This window comes from Polypterus senegalus, chromosome 17 (genome assembly GCF_016835505.1).
Source record: "Polypterus senegalus isolate Bchr_013 chromosome 17, ASM1683550v1, whole genome shotgun sequence".
Taxonomy (NCBI): domain Eukaryota; kingdom Metazoa; phylum Chordata; class Cladistia; order Polypteriformes; family Polypteridae; genus Polypterus; species Polypterus senegalus.
The window spans coordinates 87851084-87867444 of record NC_053170.1 but is presented as its reverse complement, the minus strand read 5'-3'; the positions used below and the strand labels follow the sequence as shown (position 1 = coordinate 87867444).

General features: G+C 43.6%; 1 protein-coding gene across 4 annotated transcripts in view; it reads left to right on the top strand.

Annotated features, from left to right (window-relative positions):
* ntn1a (netrin 1a) overlaps positions 1-16361 on the top strand; it is a 249427-nt gene that overhangs the window by 132166 nt on the left and 100900 nt on the right. The window lies entirely within an intron of this gene.

Genomic DNA, 16361 nt, shown 5'->3' with positions numbered 1-16361 from the left:
GATTTGATCAAAGACGGACTTCACATGGTGACGTGTACATCTAGTCCAGTTAAATCTCCATGTGACACTGCAGACGGTGTCTGGGATAACAGAGCATTCGCAAATTGCTTGTGTTCGGGCCCCTACAATAAAAGATTTTTTAGATAAAAAAGTAACATTTGTGGTCCAGTTATAGTCCTAAGAAAAGTCACGTAATGTCCTTTGTGTCGAGGAAACTTTAAAAGAACAAATGTGAAAAGACTATGCAGTCCATTAAGCTCCTTTGGTTGGTTGACCAGTCAAATCGTCCCACTGTTTCAACCAGCCGAACCTGAATTACACGACTTGACAGTTTAGTCAAAGGTGGGAATGTCATTTACAAATCAAAAATGTTAAAACAATATATATAACCTCAAAGTCCAAAGAGGCCACACGAAACATTCAAATGGCATCAAGTTGTGACCGAGACCATTAGATGGCCCAAGAGGTGCCGTAAATGTGCAGCTAAGCTCGTTTGTCTGTCCCGTGACAGCCATGGCCTTCTCTTTACCTTTAGTCACAGGACCCGACCCACTTTCTTAAATAAAAGAATATGCCTGTGATGTCACCAGATATCGCCGCGTCTCGTGCATATGGCTTTCATGAGGCTGGTGTCACAAACGGCGCATTGAGCCTGGGAAAGGTTCTACATACAGCGCCTATAAAAAGTGCTGACCTCCTGGGAAGCGTTCACAGTTTATTGTTCTACAACATTGCGTCACCGTGGATTGCGTTCAGCTTTTGAAACTGATGAGCTGAAAAAGCCGCTTTCATGTCAAAGTGAAAACAGACCTCTGAAATATCATCTGAATTAATTACATATCTAAAATGCAATATAATTGCTCCCGTAAGTATTAATATGACACCCCTAAATCATCACCAGCCACGTTTAGAAGTCACAGAATTAGTTCAATGGAGGTCTCCTGCCTGGGGTTTCACTTGATTGTGGTATAAATGCACCTGCATGCGGAAGGGCCAACTTGTGGCGAGTCTGTATGGTGGGCTGACCTACGCAATGAAGACAAAAGAACAACCCGAGCAAGTCCTTGAAAAGCAAACGCCAGGAGATGGAGACAAGAACGGCACAAGAAATTTGACAAATGAGAGGAGACCATTCGGTCCGTCAAGCCCGTTTGTTTAGCTAATGGCTAAGCTGCCCCATCATCTCATTCAGATTCGTCTTAAAGGTTGTCGAGGTTTCTGCTTCAACTAGTGATGATCCTGCTGTGCCTTCTTGGCTATTGAGGTGGTGGGAATTGACCAAGGTAGGTCAACTGACAGGCGCTCATGATGAGTCCCACCATCGAGCCCTCGATGTGCAGTGAGGTGTGGACAGCACAGGCCTTCGTGAAGTCAACGATCATCTCTTTCGTCTTGTCCACATTGCACTTGCACCAGTCTGCCAATCGTCGTATCTCCATTCTGTAAACTGACTCCTCCACCGTGGTGCCATCCACAAACCTAAATGATGGTGTTAGAGCTGTATGCAGCCGTACAAACGTTAGTCGGCAGAGTGAACAGAAGTGGGCTGAGTACCCAGCCCTGGGGAGCAGCACTGCTCAGTGTGATGGTGAGATGGATGTTCTGATGCGGACTGCCTGGGGTCTCTCAGTTATGAAGTCCAGTTGCACAGTCTAGAAGACCAAGAAGATATCCAAGTCACTGCGTATCCACTGGTGTCCAGTTAAATCAATCATTAAGGAAAAGAAAGAGTATGACACGGCTCTGAATCTGCCTTGTCCACAAAAACTGAGTGATTGTGCGAGAAGAAGACGATAAGTGAGGGAGGCCATCAATGAGAATTATGAGAACTATGAAGGGGTCTCAAGTTGGAGTGGCTGAGACTGGCAACAATGAGCAGACAACAAACTATTGCATCCCTAGTCACAGTTTTGTGGGAGAGTGACAAAGAGAACAGCCAAACGGGACATCTCGGCAGAAGGCACGTGAGAGACTCTGTGGGCTGGAAGAAGGTTCAGTGGTCTGACGAGACCAAAGCTGAGCTAAACACAATATTTGAACGCTGCACGTTCTCTCAAACACAGCATCCCAACCGTAAAGTACAGAGATGGCAGCATCAGGCTGTGGGGCTGCTTGTCTGCAGCAGGCTCTGGAAGGCTTACAAAATGTTCAGCTAAGTTTGTTTGTCTGTCCCGTGACAGCCATGGCCTTCTCTTGACCTTTAGTCACAGGACCCGGCCCGACCCACTTTCTTAAATAAAAGAATATGCCTGTGATGTCACCAGATCCTGGAGGAGAACCTGATGCAGTCTGCAAGAAAGCTGCACCTTGGGGAGAAGATTTGATTCCCAGTAAGACAGCTGGGACCCCAAGCATAAAGCCGAAGCTACAGAGGAATGTCGTCAAATTAACCGTGTGAATGTCCCGGACTGGTCTTGTCGGATCTCGACACAAATGACTTGAAGCGGGCTGCTCACTCACGATCCTCGACAGAGTCTGAGCAGCTTTACAAAGAAGAAAGGCGGAAGGAAATGGCAGTGAAGAGACGTGCTGATAAGGAAAGATCTGTGCATGCAGACTCGGCTAAATACAGACTTGAAGTGGGTGAAGACTTGCGTGATCAATTATCTTGCATTTTATGTTACCAGTAATGGCGTACTGAATACACTTGACTTGCGCATTCCTAGCTTTCCTCCTCTTTCTCTGTACGTTTATCATTCGTTTGCTCAGAGGTTGATGCGTTTGCTGCTTCCTGAGCAGCTCTTCTTTTCTCCAACCTAACGGCCTGCTTCTTCTCTTCTTTCATCGGCATCTTTTTGCGTTAAAACTGATTAAGTCAGTGTTTGTGTTGCAATTACTTCGTAAGTTGTCCTTAATTTTTCACTTAAGCTGGCAAATAAGTCTTCAATCTGCCTCAAGAATGATTTAAGATATGAAGAGGTAGGGGAAGTGACGGCGAAGGTGGTAGGGATGAGAACGACGCCCGTACACATCCGCCACATGGGCTGCCGAGAGTTGATTCTACAATAAATTAAAATAAAAATAAAAAGAGGAATAACCTTGGAGGTCAATCATCACCCCGAAAGCGGATAGTAGACGTCACGTAGTATATATGTACCACATTCCAGGTTAATAGGTCAAACGGTTTGCGTGTTACAGGCAATCCTGGACAGACAAACGGACAGCCACGGTAGCGTATTATGGAAGAAAATCGCCAATTGTGGGATCTGGATGCAATGAGGACATTTCTGAGGTGCCAACCAGGTCGTCCATTTTATTGTCCATAGACGGCAAAATCAAAATGAAATCATCAAAAATAACGCCCATCAACATACGTCCCGTAAGCGGAGATTCACAAAAAGAGCAGGAGTTACAAGTGACGGGTCACTCTTGCCAGTCATGACAGCTCCTTCTGGGACCCCTGGGAGGTTAAACATCCTCACCGGGCGGCTTCTCAGCATTGTAGGGATAAGAAGGAGATGACTCTGTTAGTGGCAGCGCCCCCCATCATCTCGGCGGTTTATTACACACCTCGACTGAACCCTCGAGGAGGCCCACTGACAATGTGGAATCAATTGAGACCCTTGTGCTGAGATCTGTTTTCACTTTGACTTTAAAGAGTCGAAAAAAGGCACATAAAATCTATTGTGATTCAATGTTGTATAAAACTAAAATGTGAAAATTTCCATACTTTTTATAGGCACCATAAATAAAGCATATTGTTATTATTAAATATTTTTTGCAGACACCCTGCCGATGAATAGAGGGAGGACTTACAAGTTATATTTAGTTAGGCTAAAATGTCAGCCGAGACGCTTGGACAGATTTGTCATAGTCGGCATGTTGCGCAAATAAAAGAAATCGAACCCTTAATCTACAACAACCTGTTTTATTAAAAAAAAAAAACACTTCTTTCCAGATTTAGTAAAAGCTCTCATTCAGTTCGCTGCCTATGTGTGAAATAACAATGGAGTGAACCAAACCTTTATAGATCTGCAAATGTATGGCTGCCATTTACCACAGGGAGATTTGAAATAAATGAATTTTACTGTACCATTAAAATACGAATGAGCAGCAAAACTTAAAAACAAAAATAAGTTCAAGGCAACTGGGACCTGTCACCTGATTTTGGAATCAATCAGACCGACTTTGGCAGCAGTGCAGGCTCGACTGGTTCAGTTCTGGGGTGGGATGCCTTTCTCTGTGGATTTGGCAGATTTCCTGAGCACCTCTTCCTCTCTCTGTCCAAAGAAATCATATCTAGTCATCTTTCTTGGCCTGCCGCCTGTACACGTCAACGTCAGGACTGTAATTACAACAGCAGGGCGACTGTGTGAAGAGGTCTGCGGAAGGAAAGGCGCTGCTGCCTTGTTGTGCGCACACACCTTTAAATAAAGAAACGAGAAAGGGCAGGACTTTGCTGTCAGCGGTCTTCGGGTCAGCAGGGGTTGCAGTTATGTGATGTTGGAAAATCGGAAAGAGTTGGGAGTTTCAAAGGAATGATCTTTTAAGTGAGAATTACATGAAACAAATATAAGAATGCTAAATGTAATAGAGCAACACAATGTGAAGTCCACACAAGTACACCATTAAAGTTGTCGCGTGTGTGTGCAGGAGCAACTAAGCAACACCTAAGCCAGTGCTGTTAATAGATTTGTACATAGAACTTCATTTGTTTGCCCCCAGGGGCGAAGCTGATTTTTTTACAGAAGCTCTTTAAATAGATAGATAGATGTGAAAGGCATGATAGATAGATGGATAGATAAGAATTTAGCATAGCTGGTAGGATTACATAGATAGATATGAAAGGCACTATATAATAGATTTCAAAGGCACTATATAATAGATAGATATGAAAAGCACTATATAATAGATAGATATGAAAAGCACTATATAATAGATTTGAAAAGCACTATATAATAGATAGATATGAAAAGCATTATATAATAGATTTGAAAGGCACTATATATTCAATAGATAAATAGATGGACAGACAGACAGATATGAAAGGTGCTATATGACAGATAGATAGGAAAGGCACTATAGATAGATTTTAATTTTAGCATAGTAGGCAGGATAAGATAGATAAATAAATAGATGAAAGACACTATATAATAGGCAGCTAGAATTTAATTTTAGCAGAGTAGGCAGGATAAAATAGATTTATAAGGTGCTATATAATAGATGTGAAAGGCACTATATAATCAACAGATAGATGTGAAAGACACCATATAATAGATGGATAGATAGAACTATTTGTCCCCATGTGGGAAACTTGGCTTTTGACAGAAGTTCTTTAAATACATAAATAGATAGAAAAGAAAGGCACTATATGATAGATATACAATATACACATACACACTATCAAACTATTACCTGAACACACACCAGAATAATTAAAAAGGAAAGAAAACTTCTGACTTGACAGTCCCGGTCACAGTGAGGCATTCTGTGGGTATATTGTCGTTGGTGTTAAGGAGCCCCCGTCACATTTCTGCTGAACGATTCTTTGGCTGAAAGTCCTCAGCGTTGGTGTGTCACAGAGAGAGGATGTGCAGCATTGTTCATAATGGTATTAAGTTTTGTCTTCATTCTCTCCTTCTCTTCTACCTGCAGTAGGTCCAGAGTGTGCCCCATAACTGACCCTGTCCTTTTAATTAGCTTGTTGACAGGGTGGGCTTCTCTTGAAGTGATGTCACCTGTCCAGCACGCCACACTGCCCATCACAGAGTTGTAGAAGATGTGAGGGATGTTGTTGCTCATATTAAAGGAACGCCATCTCCTAAGGAAGAAGAGTCTCCCCTGCCCTTTCTTCTATGGCTCCTCTGTGTTCTGAGACCAGTCCAAACTGTCATTGATGCGGACCCCCAAGTGTTTGTAGGAGTGGACCACCTCCACATTCACTCCCTAAATCGTGACCGGACACAGAGGCTCTTTGGCGAGCTGAAAGTCAATAACCAGTTTGTTGGTTTTGCTGATGTTAAGTCTCAGACAATTCTCTGCGCACCAATAAACAAAATTCTCCAGCTGACTCCCCTTATTGATAGACCCCATAAGTGCGGGATCATTGGAGAATTTCTACAAGTGACATGTGTTATATTTATAATTTGAGGTGCAAGTGAAGACAATAAGAGACCGGTCTATACCTTGTGGTGCTCCAGTGTTGCTCACACAGTCCTCGAACTGTGGTCTGCCCATTAGATACTCCATAGACTCACCCACCTGCATGGGTCTGTTGACCCCCTTAACACTGATGGCTGGATGGTACTGAAGGCACTGGAGAAATCAAAACACATCATCCTCATAGTGCTGCCAGCTTTGTCCAGTCTTGAGCAGCAGATAGTTCATTGTGTCCTCCACCCCAGTCTTTGTGCAATTGGCAAACTGCAGAGGGTCCAGGTGGTCTACCACAAGCAGACTCCTATATTCCAGGACCAGCCTCTCAAAGGTCTTTACGATGTGAGATGTAAATGCTACTGGTCTGTAGTCATTCAACGAAGTGGCACCTGCCTTCTACAGGAAGAGGGTCAATGCCTGAAGTTTTTCACTTTCTGCAGCCTTAGGCACAAACTGACCAGGTGACAGTGGACACCACAAAGTTTGTCAACACAGGCCTTAAGAACTCCAGGAATGAGTCCATCTGGTCCCACAGCTCTTCCAGGGTGTAGCTTCCTCAGTTGACTCCTTACTTGGTCTTCAGTTATGGACGCTCCACACTGACAGTCAAAGGGTGGACTCATCACTGGCCATTGGAGTTGCTGGTGTAGTAGGAATGGTGTGGTAGGACTGGTTATTGGAGGAGGGTGGCAGTGGGAGGGAATAGCTATTAAGAAATTGATTCCAGGGTGTTTATGTTGGTCACCATCCCCTTCTAGCACCTGAGCCCTGGATTGCTAGAGTCCGGAGGTGATGCCCAGTCCACTGCAGGCATCTTTAACGTTATTCTGAGTGGGTTGGTTTTCTATGTTAGCTTTGAAAGCTTCCATCCCTTCACACTCTCACCAGAGAATAAAGCTGGCACTTTGACAGACTCTGTAGCCCAAAGGATGTTCACAAGGCTGTTCATTAGTGGAGACCCCCGTTAGTGTAGCCTAACTGCTTCATGTCATCTTAGGACACTACAGTGGGACGTTGATTCGTTTGAAGGGAACACTGGATAGCCTTTCAAGAGGAGTGTGCCTGAAGTCAACGCAACGTTGCATTTGTATATCCACTAATCACTACGAGACCACCCCACCCCACCGGATAACAGAATTCTGTCCTGACTCATGCTCATTCCTTGAAAAATACCTCCACCATTTTTTCACTGTTATCATCCTTCATGATCGCAACCGTGTAAGAATCTGTGTATTGCAAGCAGAGGCACAGTCTGGTGGTCCTGAAAGGACGGATCACCTCCGAGAGGCACAATTCTTTCCCATTAGACTGAGGGGACGTGCCAAATAAATGTTAGGGGGGGCTGTTTTTAATAACTAAGTAGTCCACCAGAATAAACAGGTGCCCAAAACAAAAAGGGTCACAGGGTCAGCTACCATCCAGTGGTCTGCACTTCCCAAAATGAGACGAGCCCTTCCATTAGGACACTCTGGACGAGAACAGGCCATTCAGCCCAACAAAGCTCGCCAGTCCTACCCACTTATTTCTTCGAAAAAAAACATCAAGTTGAGTTTTGAAAGCCCCTAAAGTCCTACTGTCTACCACACTACTTGGTCACTTATTCCAAGTGTCTATCGTTCTTTGTGTAAAGAAAAACTTCCTAATGTTTGTGCAAAATTTACCCTTCACAAGTTTCCAACTGTGTCCCCGTGTTCTTGATGAACTCATTTTAAAATCACCGTCTCGATCCACTGGACTAATTCCCGTCATAATTTTAAACATTTCAATCAGGTCTCCTCTTAATCTTCTTTTGCTTAAACTGTAAAGGCTCAGCTCTTTTAATCTTTCCTCATAATTCAACCCCTGTAGCCCTGGAATCAGCCTAGTCGCTCTTGGGTGGACCTTTTCTTGTGCTGTTATGTCCTTCTTGAAGCCTGGAGACCAAAACTGCACACAGGACTCCAGATGAGGCCTCACCAGTGTGTTATAAAGCTTCAGCTTAACGTCCATGGACTTGTACTCCACACATCAAGGCGCTATATAACCTGACATTCTGTTAACCTTCTTAATGGTTACTGAACACCGTCTGGCAGATGATAGTGACGAGTCCGCTACGACTCCTAAATCCTTCTCCTAAGAAGGACGTTCGATTTTCCAACCTCCCATTGTGTATTCAAACTTCATATTTTTACTTCCTATGTGTAATATACAACATTTACTGACATTATATATTAATACCTATTTTATAGTGCCTTCCATAACTATCTAGCTATAATATAGACACATTAATATCAAAGTATATTTACAGTAGTTCACAACTTACTGCTGGTGCTTGTTCTCTCTTTCTGCTCAGTATTTGATTTTTGCCTCCTTATCCATTAATACTTTTGTAGAAGAATTCACTTCCTACTCATTTTAATGTTCATAACTGGCAGCATTAGCTTGAAGTCTTAAAACTGCAATACCTCTTCATAAAATCTTATGTCAAATGAGTCTTACTTTCAAACTATTAAACAAAAAAAAACAGGGAGTTAGTTTACCAAGTGAGACAAGTGCTTCTTAGCCACATTTTAAAGTGATCATCAGGCCAAACCACCAGATTCAGGTGTCCAAATGTGACATTGGACAAGATAAGAGGATGTACTCCACCCATCAAGGCGCTATATAACCTGACATTCTGTTAGCCTTCTTAATGGCTTCTGAACACCGTCGGGAAGTCGACAGCTTAGAGTCCACTACGACTCTTAAATCCTTCTCATAAGGCGTACTCTCGATTTTCAGACCTCCAATTGTGTATTCAAACCTCACATTTTTACGTTACATTTACTGACATTAAATGTCATCTGCCCAATTCTGTCTGCTATCCAAGTCCTTCTGTGATGATATAACGGATTCCAAATTATCTGCTAATCCACCAGTCTTGGTATCATCTGCACACTTAACCAGCGTATTACTTATCCGTCCATCCATTATCCAACCCGCTATATCCTAACCACAGGGTCACGGGGGGTCTGCTGGAGCCAATCCCAGCCAACACCGGGCGCAAGACAGGAAACAAACCCCGGGCAGGGTGCCAGCCCACCACAGCTGGTTAATTATATTCCTATCTAAATCATTTATATATATATATATTAAAAATATCGGCAGCCCCAGCACTGACCCCTGCTGGTCACCACTCTTAACATCGGCCAATTCTGAGGAGGTTCCTTGCACCATCACCCTCTGCTTCCAAAATATCACCCTGAACTGCTACTTCTTTTAATTTGATGCCCGACCTCTCATTCCAGGAGCACCTCGGCTATAGAGTGGAAGGGGCAGAGTCAGCTGCCCTCACTGGGAGGTTTCTCTGAGCTGTGGATGGGAAAAGAGAGAACACCATGAGTGACAGCGCCCCCTTGTGTCCTGGGGTGGTAGTGCTTAGCTCTGTTGAGTCCTCAAGGAGAGACCCTCTGATGTGCGCGCGTGACAACGTATCTCAGGCGTCGGGATTTATACTGTAGTGCTGGCAGAGGGTTTAGAAGTTCAGAAGACCCGAAACGTGATCAGATTTTCATGTAAGTCCTTAAGAGTTCACAATTAAACATTGCAGTTTAACGATCCAATGGGATGTCAATCAGGTGTGAGTGGTGGAGGCCCCGACCAGCTTAAAGACCAGAAATCGGGCGTTCACTGCCAAAGTCACCACACAGATTGGTCGAAGTGTGTGCTGCTTCACGCAAAGGCGATTTCTGAGGAGCTCAGAAAGATGGTTGATGCTCACCAGGCTAGAAGAAGCTTACAAAACCCAGTTTCAGGTGGTCTCTTTACCACTGCGCTGCATGCCCCGTGGCTCAGAGTGCACTGCCGTTCTTTCCTTTTTTTTTTTAAAGACGTGTTTGAAGTGCGTCTGGGGTGCTGCGATTTGATGTAATGGCTTGACTGGTAATGAATGATTTTTAAAGTCCATTTCCAGTGCTGATGATTAAGTAATGACTTCTCACGTCGAGTAGGAGGGAGAGGGTCGCAGAGGTCTGTAAATCGATCCCGTTCACAAATTGGTTGGAAGTTTAACTGGTCTGTCACTTGGAAGAAACTCAAATTGCAAATGAAAGACGGAGAAGTGTTGCCAGTCGGTGGGCTGGGGTGGGAATAACGTGTACTGTATGTGGTGGAAAAAGTACATTCTGTTAATCAACGTGATGAAAATGTAACCTGATTGCACCCTCGCTCTACGCTGGTCGAGTGTCCCTGGATGGCGTTCACTGTGCTTTTTAAAATAAACGTTGTGGTGAGAATCGGGGTCACAGACTTTATGGTGTGTCAGTGCCATTCAATAAGATTTAAGAGGACCTCGGCATGTTTATATTTTTTACATTTAAAGCTAGACTTCTCAAGTTCAGTCTTGGCTGTCTGCAATGGCCACAATTTTTTTTTTTCCAGCCCACAGAACTTGTTATCTAATCTTTTGGTTTGTTAGTGTTTTCATTCTCCAATGTCAGGTCGTATTTAGGGTCGATTTTTTTTTTTTCCTGAGGCGATCATCTGAATGATTTGTGGCCTGCAGCAGATGATTAATTCTCAGTCTTTCGTTTCTTTTTCTTATTTCAATCCAAATATTTTATTGGAATGGAAACTTCATGTTGAACACACACACATGGCACAGGGCTGCCTTAACGTATGGGCACTGGCCCTCGATGTTTCCGATGCCTATGCATGTTTCGGTTTTGCTTTTGTGAAAGACGCCTAAAACACAGATGGAGACGGACTCAGAATGTCCAAAACACACGTTTTTATTTTACTTTGCTGCCTTTTCCAACACAGAATGCACAAATAAATCGCCAACAAACAACTCGCTGCTCAGTCCTTTCCTTTTCCTTTGCCGCCTCCACTCCTCTCCCACAAGCTCTGTCCTCTGCCACCCGACTCTGGCTCCCTGAATGGAGTGATGCGGCCCCTTTTATATTGTACCCGGATGTGCTCCTTGATGACCTTCCTGCAGCACCTCCTGGCGTGGCGGAAGTGCTGCATGGGCACCCGGAAGCACTCCGGGTATACCTGCTTCCTGTTCTGGCAGCACTTCCTGGTGTGGCAGAAGTGCTGCAGTCCGTGGCTCTGAAACCATCCTGGTGCAACCCTGGCGGAGGCCACGTGGTTCCCATGCAATCCTGGAGGGCTGCCATCTTGCGTCCCGGGGTGGGAATTGCTTCTCTCCCAGTCCCCTGCTTCTCCAGGTCTCCCGGTGGGGTAAAATCCTCGGCCATCTATCACACTATCAAAACAGGGGCCCCAGTGCACCACTTTGCCCGGGGGGTCTATGTTGATCTTAAGACAGCCCTGGGTACGAGAGGTTGTTTGTGTCAAAATGAAATGCAATCCAATGTGTTAACCACGTTGAAATGCAACAGGGCTGGATTAAGCCCAACTGATGCCCAAAGCACAGCCCAACAATGGTGACCCGCCTTAGAGCTTCTGTTGCTCAGCTCTCAAGTCACTAAGACTTGAGGACTGAAAGTGAAATGAGAGATTAAAACTTACCTTGCTTATGTGACATATCAGTTAAAGAGATAACTAAACGGATCTTAAAGGCGTTGGGTTTCTTACACATACCGGCTGGTGAGTTAAACAAGCCAGCTGTCTTTACACTTGACAGAAGGGACACTCTTACACCATGGGACGGGAACAAATGGGAAATCTGACGACACCGTTAAACCAAACTTTTTAGCTTTAGCCACAGACTATGCAATAGTAACTTTTTATTATTTTAGTAGTGCAAAGTAAAGTTGAATATGGCAGGTAAGGAAAATTAAAAAAAAAAAACTGTTGAAGTCGCGTGTGGTAGTGGAAGACTAGGCAGGAGAAACTTTCCTTCGGTTCCCTGCTTATCTTCCTTAATGGTTAATCCAGGGCTGCACGTGCAAGTGGAATATTCGACTTTGGCTCGTTTTTATTGTGTTATAGCTAAAAACACACAGCTAAAAAACAGCACTCCATCCGAACAGCGTGCCTTCTCGATAGCAATGTCCACACGTCCCTGCCTGACACAGATTCACAATTTATAATACACGCTTCACAGTACTGTATGCACACACCCAGGTCATTCTAACGTCACACCTTATAATCTACAATCAAACAAATCATTACGGGGGCAGATTTGTGGAGGATGACATTCAATGTCCACACAATAAATGTAAAGCAAATGTAATTTACTTGTTTTCTCAAAAGAGAGGTTACTGTCAAAGATAACGCCAAGATTGCGGACTTGAGGTTTGCAAAAGACAGAGAAAGTGCAGAGAAGTCCAAGAGCAATTTGGGCTTTAGCTGATGGACCCACTATAAGCACCTCCATTTTATTTTGATTCGGATCAAGAAAATTATTAGCCATCCAGGATCTTAGTTCAGAAAGACAGTTGTGGAGTTGATTCATTGCAGAGTTGCAGACGGGAATATAAACCTGAGTACCATCAGCATAGCAGAAAAGAAATGTTAAATTTCCTAAAAATAGCTCCAATAGGGTGAAGGTATATCTATACTAATAAAAGGCAAAGTCCTTACTGACTGACTGACTGACTCGTCACTAATTCTCCAACTTCCCATGTAGGTAGAAGGCTGAAATTTGTCAGGCCCATTCCTTACAGCTTACAAAAGTTAAGCAGGTTTCATTTCGAAGTTCTACACGTAACTGTCATAACGGTCGACAACGTCCGCCATGTTGAACTTTCTTATTTATGGCCCCATCTTCACGAAATTTGGTAGGCGGCTTCCCTGCGCTAACTGAAACCAACCACTTATTTCAGTGGCATGACACCACTGTCGGCCGCCATATTGAACTTTCCAACGGACTTTGTTACTTATTGGCCCATCTTCTAGAAATTTGGTACGCGGGTTCCCAACGCTAACTGAATCCTACTTACGTTCATATATACGTCCATAGCCTGCAGCTCGGTCACCGTGTGAGGCGGCGTTGGTTCCCCCATCCCAACGCCTCCCACGTTGTTGGCTGCCTGCCTATATAGGGCTGTCCGTCGCTCCGGTCTCTTCATTCCCTTCTTTGCTTTGCCACGGGATTCACGTCTCCCTGCTGATAACTACAGCCTTTTTTATTTAATCCACGGCTTCTCTGCTGTTTTATAGTTCATTTATTACAATTATAGTTATTGTGTAGGTATTTTAGACTTACTTTACATTGTTCAGGTACCCATTTCCTTTATCATTCCAACCGTACCCCCATTAACATGTCTATCGAGGTGATCACCATCGATCAAAGAACTGTCACTTACCGAGTGGTTTCCATGCCCGGAGATGGCACCTACCTTTTCCATTCTCTTTGTTACATATTGCACGGCCATATCAGGCTCACTCTTGATATCCGAGGAACATTGTGTCTTATGTATTGAATGACTGGGACAGGTTCAAGGTGTGGACTGATGACGGTACAGGAGATAATTATACTGCACAGGAGCACTAGAAGAGTGAAATGCTTAAGCCCTTCATCTATGGTTCTGCATGTGAGTTGATGGCTGCCGCTGAATTGTTCGGTTGTCGCTTTCAAGTGTACCGAAATGGCCAAATATTTTACACCTTTCGACAACCGCCAATGCCTCTTAAACATCTTAGATTCACAGGTGACGATTTCAGTAGTGGACACTTTGATGTTTATGAATGTTTAAACTCTCTAAAGCTGGATGTGAAGTTATCGATGAAACCGGTTGTGTGCTTACAACGCTTGACAGATGCCGAATGTCACTTCAACACAAGTCATACAAATACTGTCGTAATTGAAACAAACCATGAAACTCAAACCGATTATGACAGCAGCAATCCAAGCTGTGAGATTTGAGACAAGATTACTGTTCACATGGCCAACTGTACGTTACATGCTCAAGAGTAAGCTCAGCGCACAGCTTGGTCATATTACAACTGGAGGGCCGAACTCACAACGTGGTATACAAAGAGATCCTTAACAAATAATTATTGGTATATTTTCCCGCAGTTTAAAAAGGTTTAATTTTCTTCTTAATAAAACTTTTAAGGCAGTACTTCGCCGCTGCGAAGCGCGGGTATTTTGCTAGTACAGAAGACCCAAAATGGATCCCTGAGGGACACCACATTTAAGAGGAGCAGTAGATGAAAAAGAGCAATTTAAAGTAACTGAAAAGTGTCTACCAGTTAAGTATAATCTGAACCAGTTAAGAGCGGCCCCTTTAAGCCCAACAAGCCGCATCAGCAATATCTCATGGTCAATAGTGTGACCACGTTGAAAGTGTGGTCTCGAATCGAAATGCAAAACACACATTAAGCTGCCACTAAGCAAAATGCAATACGCATGATTTTCTGTTTAGTGTGCTATGAACGTGCATTAAAATGCAATGCGCTTTTGTATTACATTTTATATTGACAATAAAATTGCATGCCGTAGTGAAAAGCAATCGATGGTTCAGTTGATCTGTTTTTAATTAAACGGGCCAAAATAAAATGTCCCACTCACATATTGCATTTCAACGTAGTTACCATGTTGAGAGGCAGAGAGAGACGAGGTTAGGAGCAGGGACTGATACAGCGCATTGCCGCACTCGCCACATGACAAACCACCTCAGGATCCCACATTGGGACCCGAGTGTAGCCATTCAACAGGTGACACCTCAGCGCCACACAAGTTCAGATGGAGTAGAACCAGTGGGAGGTGATTTTTTGCAGTGGCTGGAGTGGCAATTCTGCCACCAACCCCCAAGTCTTCCCTGCAGGTTGGAGGGCCTACATGCAGGGATGGATTCAGATTAACATCATACCCAGGGCCGTTAGTTATTAACCGCCTTATTCTAATTGAGGATATGCACACTTCAGATTTTTTTGTTTCACTATAGATCTTTACTTAAACGCTAAACGACAGGCAGTCGCATGCAGAATTAATATCGGAAAACGCTTCCAGACGGGAACTGAATGCCTTTCTTCTTATGTGAATGGCAAACATGTTGTTGGAAGTGCAATGCATTTCGATGATTTATTTTTTTTATGTGACGTGAAACACACACATTCAAGTTCACGCGAATCGTTTGGCTCATCACTAATGGTGAACTGCTCGCTCCTTTACTGTATCATAGCAGTCCATCATTAATTGACAGCTGCTTAACAAAGCAAGACGCAATTAAAACAATGAAGGCGACTGTTTAGGATCAAAAGAAGCAATTTAAGGGTTGGGAATCGTAATAAGCGAGTTCACTAAATTGAGGCAGAAAAATGCTGCTTCAGCAGCGACGATTAGATCAGATAAACGTAATTAATCCCATTTAGTTGCAGACAGCGGCAGAAACATAAAAACACAAGGATGCAGACTCACAGGACACATAATAAATACAACCAACCAATCGATCAATCAATAAATTTACAGTGTGCAGAAATTTCAAAATTAACTTGGAGTAATACGGGAGGAAACATTGAATTACAGTGAGCAGAAAAGACCCCTGGAGGTGCTGCTTCTTAGTACACCATCATGGTGGAATGATAGATAGATAGATAAGAATTTAGTGTAGTTGGCAGGATTAGATAGATAGATAGATAAGAATTTAGTGTAGTTGGCAGGATTAGATAGATAGATAGATAGATAAGAATTTAGTGTAGTTGGCAGGATTAGATAGATAGATAGATGTGAAAGGCGCTATAGATAGATAGATATTACTGTTAGGATAGATAGATAGATAGATAGATACTTTATTAATCCCAAGGGGAAATTCACATAATCCAGCAGCAGTATACTGATACAAAGAAACAATATTAAATTAAATAGTAATTAAAAATGAAAAAAATAAAAATAAAATTAATGTTAGAGTTTACTCCCCCGGGTGGAATTGAAGAGTCGCATAGTGTGGGGGAGGAACGATCTCCTCAGTCTGTCAGTGGAGCAGGATGGTGACAAAAGTCTGTCACTGAAGCTACTCCTCTGCCTGGAGATGATCCTGTTCAGTGGATGCAATGGATTCTTCATGATTGACAGGGTACCCCCTGGAGGAAATTTTTCATGATGGCATCCACTTTTGCCACCATCTTCTTTTCCACCACAGCTTCCAGTGTGTCCAGGGTTGGCCCTGTAATGGCGCAGGCTTTCCTGATCAGTTTGCTCAGGCGTTGTGCGTCTTTTTTGAACTCAACTTGCTTCCCCAGAAGACCACCATGTACAGGATGGTCCAGATCTGATTATGCAGACCAGATCGTCTGGATGCCTTTGATTTATGTGAGGACGATTCCAGTTCGGTGCAAAGACGATTCTTCATGTCGTCAGTTTGCACACTTCTCGATGGTCCGGGATTTTTCGC